Raw genomic sequence first — 6,484 nt, 5'->3', positions numbered from 1 at the left:
GTTTCTTACCCTTTTTTTTTAAATCCGAAAATTATGAAAAGAAAGATGAAGGAGAAGAGTTTTGAGAAAGAGAGAGAGTTAGGTGTGTATATGGGAAGTGCAAATGGAATTATGATGGAGTGAAGGTTGAGTGTAAGGAGAATTAAAGAGTTGGATGGATTTTAATTGGGTGAAGTGTGTTGGGAATGGAGGGGGGACCGGTTTGGGGTTGGAGATTACAAGGGATTTTTGAATTATTTTGAAAGTACAATGTATGTGTAAGTGTAAGTATATGTATGTATGTCATAGTGTAAGTAAGTGTAAGCATTTGTACCTAGTGTACTAGTTGTGGTCCAAAGTTGTTTATGCAATACATTTACATATATATATATGGCCGAAATTTGTGTATGTGTATAAGTATATTCTTGTGTTTTTAATTTGTCACTTTACTCATGTCATGATCTTGTACTTATTTGGACATATATATATATACACTTATTATTATTCATGCATCTTTAAGTACATAAGGATTTATAATTATATTTTTAAGATAGTCATTTTATTTCATGTCATATTTACTTAGATTGGCTTGGTGTTTAATTTGTTGGACAATTTATAAGGATTTTAATTGTTATCTCAACTTGTGAGACTTATGTTATTATTATCGTAACTCGATTGATCATCTCTAAAATTTTTGTTCTGAGGTATTTTCATTAGGTAAATCTTATAGCATATCACTAGCTTTAGATTACTAATTTAGGGCATTATCTACTAGCTTCAAGTATAAATATGGTTTGCGGGATCATAGACAACCTAACTAGCACGTATACAATATTTAAAAAAAGTAGGGTTGTTACACATTTTTACTAAACCTCTGGATGTAAAAACTTTTGAACATCTTGTTGGTGAGTTGGGAATGTTGAACCCTTAAATCTGGAACCTTGTTTTGAACGCTTTTGTGATACTGGCATGGTTCTTTGATTTCCAGATTTGGAAATCTATACCAGTAAAGTTATCGAACGCCTTTGTGATACTATCTTTGCACTGATAGATTTATGGATCACCATTCCAGGGAGAAGACTCATACTACATTTTTTTTAAGTGTCTAACTTTCAAAGGGAATTTTTTAAGTTATTTACTCACTGGACAAATTTTCTGGAAAATGTTTCTAGTACCTTGTAAATGTGTCCCTCTCACTGATACTGGATAGGTTGAAGTGTATGTTTGAGGTGACTTCAGTCGCTTTGTAAATGTGTCCCTCTCATTTGTCTATATTAGTTGATGTGCGTGTTTGAGGTTACCAATATGGTTTAATATGGGTACTTTACTGGAGTGTCCCTCCAGTGTACCATCAATGCATATCTCACTGGCCTAATCCACCAGTGATGCTGGAGTGTCTAGGCAACCTCCAGATGAATTGAAATGAGTCATGGTGTGTCAGTCATAGTATTTTAATACTTGTTGTTAGTGTGTGTCGTACATGCAAACTCTTTAAAATGGACAGTTACTGTTCATCTTACGTGGCATGACTTTTTCAACTTAAAATGATGCTTTAGTTACCTTGAGAAGATAAAAAGTGCAAATTGGTAGTTTTTGTGGGCTGTCAGCCGTCATACATTTATGTGTGATGGGAAACATTAAATGCGGATGTCAAAACCGATCAAAATTGTTTCGAATTAATTCAAATTAACCATTTTGAATTCCTTTTTCTCTCTCCTCTATATAACTTCTTTTTTCACTTTCTTTTGCACTTACTTCGATATACTTACTCCCAAAATTCTCTCAAAAATCATTTTCATTTATTTCTTTTTTCATTCAATTCCAATCATCACCATCTTTCTTCATAGATCTTCATCAAAACCTTAATTTCTCAGTTTCATCTTCACACCTTTTTTACTAAAATGGCTCCTAAACCTTCACCTAAAAATCTTTTGCCGAACATGCACCAGTCGCCGCAGTAAAGAAAGCCAAACACATCTCTCTTGAGGCCAAAGCCATCAAAATAAATATGAATAATTGGATGGCAAAACTAACAAGTAGTCATCAAGCCACTTCCCTCATAGGACGACTGAATGCCTTCTTTCTCAGTAGTCCTCTTAATCCGGGCAAGATGTACCATGATTATCTCTATGAAGTACACTGCCGTGTATGTGGAAAAAGATGAATCTATCCACTACACACTCAAACAAGGCACCAGGAGATTCACAATCACTGTTGACTCTCTTAGAAATGCCCTCAGATTAGCATATCTTGATGAAAATGAAATGGCCATCACACTTCCATCTGGCATTAATACAAGTGAAGTATGTAGATTGATGGGCCATACTGAAATGGTAGATGAGCAGGGACAGTTGCTCAGAAAGGGTATAGTCTACATGAGCAAGCTGACAGATTCATAGCGATGTTTTTTCACCCACTTGGTTGAATGTTTGGGTGGCGGAGGCTTAGATCAGATAAATCAAACACAGCTCCAGATTGCATATTGCTTCTGGTATGGATACAGGGTAGACTTTGCTCAGATCTTCTTTAATGATCTTATTGAGAAGCTGAAAGGTAAAGGAAGAAAATCCTTTATACCATTTATTCGTTTTCTTTCCATTAGTTTTAAGAGGTCTCTGGGTGATCAATATGATGTGAATACAAATCATTTTTCTGTGTGTGAATATTTGAGGGACCTTAACCAATTATCTTCAAAATCTGATGAGGTAGATATTCCATCAGTTATGATTTATCAATTTAGAGTACAAGAAACCAATGCATCATCACCAGATGAATTGGAAGAGGCTCCAGGCGGGCCTCAAAATAATGAGGGACCCACTAAAGTCCTCCAGGCTGTAATGGTCTCACCCATTACCTAGGTGGCTCCTGACCCGCAACAAAATGTTGTTAATATTCCTTCTAACACTTCCACCAGACCAAGAAATAAAACTCGTCGTCTTAGGAAAGATGGAGTTCTGGTCACATCTCATAGTACCTCATCCACCCATCCAGAATCCTGTTGGGAGGATTCTAGAGATGTCAATATGGGAAACTTGAAAGCAACCACTTCCAACATTCTTGTAGCAGGAAGTGGTGAAGAAAACAGAGGGTCAGCCCAACCCTCAGTAGAGTCTGTGTCTACACAAACTCTTGTAATTAGCCAAATTTCTGATACAACTCTAGCACAGAATAGGGTTACTAGAGCCTCACCTCTGGTAATTCCAGTCTCACATTCTTCGACCGGCGATATTATGAATGAGGATGGTACTTTGATTGTTGAGGAAGAAGGAAATATTAATGAGCACGTGGGAAATGTTGTACAAATTAGAGAAGAAGGAAATCTGGAGCTGGATGCTCAGATTGATTTGAACAGAGAGGTAAAAGATCTGATAGTGGATGATCAAACAGTTGGGATGGGTCTAGAATGGGACATGGTTGATTCCCCAATGTCTGAAGATTCTGTTGTGGCAGTCCAGGACAAGATCTTAAAGTGGCAGTCCAGGCCAACCCTTGATCAAGATTCTGTTGTTAGCACCCTCAGTGATGAAATTGTTAGAAAATTCAAGGGGAATATGCTGAAGGAGCTTATAGAAGAAATATCTGGGACAGTCTTAAGGACTATTCAAGATGGGTTGTTGCCTCAAGTGGTCAAAATGATTGATAATCAACTGCCAAGACACTTAACTTCCGATGTGCAGATTATTAAGAAGGAAGTAACTGAACTGAAAACACTTGTTAATCTCACATCCCCAATTGCAGGAAGAAACTTTGGGTCCAATGATCGTGTCACGCTTGAACAGATCTGGAACTTCCACCAGTCTTCGCAAAAGTTTGGTACTGATGCCAGTGCTCAGGGTTCAGAACAAGCAGTGCCTGGTACTGAAGCCAGTGCATAGGAAGCTCAGAAAGCACTTGGCACTGAAGCCATTGTGCAGTAATAAGAGGTTGTTGGTACTAATGCAAGTGAGCCTCAATTTGAAGAATTCCCAAACATCACTTCCACATTGAAGAAGGTCAGAAGAAAGCATGTGGTGTTTGGAGGAAAAACTTAAGAAATTGATTTTGCATTTGCCGATGAAGCCAAGGCCAAAAGACTGGAGCAAGAGTGCATTATGATCGAAATCTGGAAGAGGAATTTAAAGAATGAACTTATTGCTCACGGAATAGAAATGGCCAAGCTTGGAATTGTGGATTCTTACAATGCTGGCAGGTTAGGCATTCATATTGATGTGTATAAAAAAAAGAAGGAGGATCCCGGAGTTCATTGGTGTCTAGATGCCTTTGATGATATTCATATCAGATCAATGTAAGCCCAAGAAGAACAAGTATATGACTCAGAAATTTATGGGGTAAGCGTACTGGATCTGATTGCCCATAGAAAGGAAGAGTTGATGGATCTCCAGAGACAAGTAAGAAAAAATGTTACAGCTCTGGAAAATGAGTATAGAAAGAAAATTAAGGGTTTGCCCAAGGCACCTGCCAGACTGACCAAGGCTGCCAGAGACGCTGATCTCAGTACTTTCATTCCCCTGGACCTTTCCAAAAGAATTAATAAGGCTGATATTCAAAAGGAACTTGAACAAAGGAAAGTGTCCAAAGAAAGAGAAGAACTTATTCAATTTGCTAAGACAAGATAAACGTATGATTATTTAATGTCTTACAAAGTTGATTCCGGAACAATTTAAAGGGCTGAGATCACGTTGGCAAAAAATCATGAAAGCCATTCCAAGTACCATGTTAAACTTTTCAGAGATGAAAATTTTACAGATGAAAGGAAGAATACATCAGTCAAAACATTTGGTTGGAGTGAACTGGGGCTTTCTTTCAGAGGTAGGACTGATGTATCTCTAGATGCAAAGTTTTTCATGAAAAGAATTGAGAAGAAATGGAATAGGAAGAAACTTGATGGAGGTTGCATTAGGATTAAGAGCTCCAGATTCATCACCATCTTCTCCATCTCAAAAGAGAAAATGTTAGGTCCAGTATAAGCTAAACTGGAGCTCTCCAGCGACATCTGGAGAGCATGCAGAATTGTCCGAAATATTAGAAGTCCAGTTGCATTGTACAGGTTTAGCAACTGATGACTTCCTCCAGTTGAGATCTGAAGACTAGAATCTGAAGACCTTCCAATTGAAGTCAAAGACAACAAATGGAAGACAGAGATTGGCAATGGAAGCGAAGCCCAGTTGACAATCTACCAGATCAATCAACTGGAGAATCCTCCAGTGTAAATGCTCTTAAAAAGCTTTACACTGATTACGAGGAGGACCTTTTTACTCTACATCCTTTTAACCGGACAATGATATTGTTCCTGGATAAAGGTACAAAGATGTAGAGTGGTTGAATAAAGTAGCCTTTTGTCTTACTTTATTTAGCACACACAAAGGATTATTTAAACAGTACTTTTGTGTGCTGTCAACCATATTTGTACGTCGAAATTGAGATCCCCATGCTCAATCTTCGACTATAAATAGAGGTCGCTGCACAAGCTTTTTCAATAACTTTGCAAATACATATATTCTGCAATATTGGTGAACTTGTGCAACATTCTCTCAATCGCAAAAAGGAACATTTCACAACTTTAAGTGTTTCGATTGTTTAGGAGAATTTCCAAGTTTAGATCAATTGTAATTCATGGGTTGTTAAGATATTTACATTCATGTATTATCTTGGTTCCGCAACAACCTTGTATTTTATTTAAACAATCAATAAATAAAATACACTTGAAAATTACATATTGTCTCACCAGTTTATATACTTGACATTTATATTATTGCATTGTATTTATTTACGTATTCTGTCACCTTAATACATTTACTCCAGTTAACCTGGTACACAATCAATCTAAACTGGTCATATCCAGATTAATTGATTGTGTTGCAAAGTTCACTCACCATCGACATAGAGGTGTCTTCAGCACCCATCCAGTAATAGTTGGGACTTACAGAAAAGCCACTGAAGAAGCTTCAGGACATGTTGAAAAGAGAAGGGTCTAACTCTTTGTATCATTTACTTGTATTTGTATGTATTTTATAAAGTTGTAACTTTCTACCAGTTGATGTTTGTAAATATAAGTTGCAAGCTTTATTTTTCACAAGTATTTGATCAGATTAAGTCTAGCAAAATTAAAATGTACAAACTAGAAACACTGATGATCTATAAAGTGTTTTCCAGTAACTTAAATTAGACTTAGTCAAAAATTCAAGGATTTTTCAAGCACAAACTTGTATAGATATAAGCTTGAAAATCCTTGCATAATTTCTAAACAAATAGGGGGAATTTGTTAGGTCCAGATTTACTGGACTCACTCAGGATGTGTAGACTGGAGTCCTCTGAAGATTTGTTCAAAATTTATGAGAAGACCAGTAAACTATTTACTTGTACATGAATTTGGATTCTACCAGGTTAGTTCACTGGACTTCACTCCAGTCAAGATCATTTCACTGGAGACATTCTCACGGCAGTCTTACCAGATCTCCTGATTGGAGTCCTTGCCAGTGTTCTAGACCTTACAAGTCTGAACACT

The sequence above is a fragment of the Erigeron canadensis genome, chromosome 2 (genome assembly GCF_010389155.1).
Source record: "Erigeron canadensis isolate Cc75 chromosome 2, C_canadensis_v1, whole genome shotgun sequence".
NCBI classification, from domain to species: Eukaryota; Viridiplantae; Streptophyta; class Magnoliopsida; order Asterales; family Asteraceae; genus Erigeron; species Erigeron canadensis.
The sequence above is the reverse complement of the archived record's forward strand: the minus strand, read 5'-3'. Positions refer to the sequence as shown.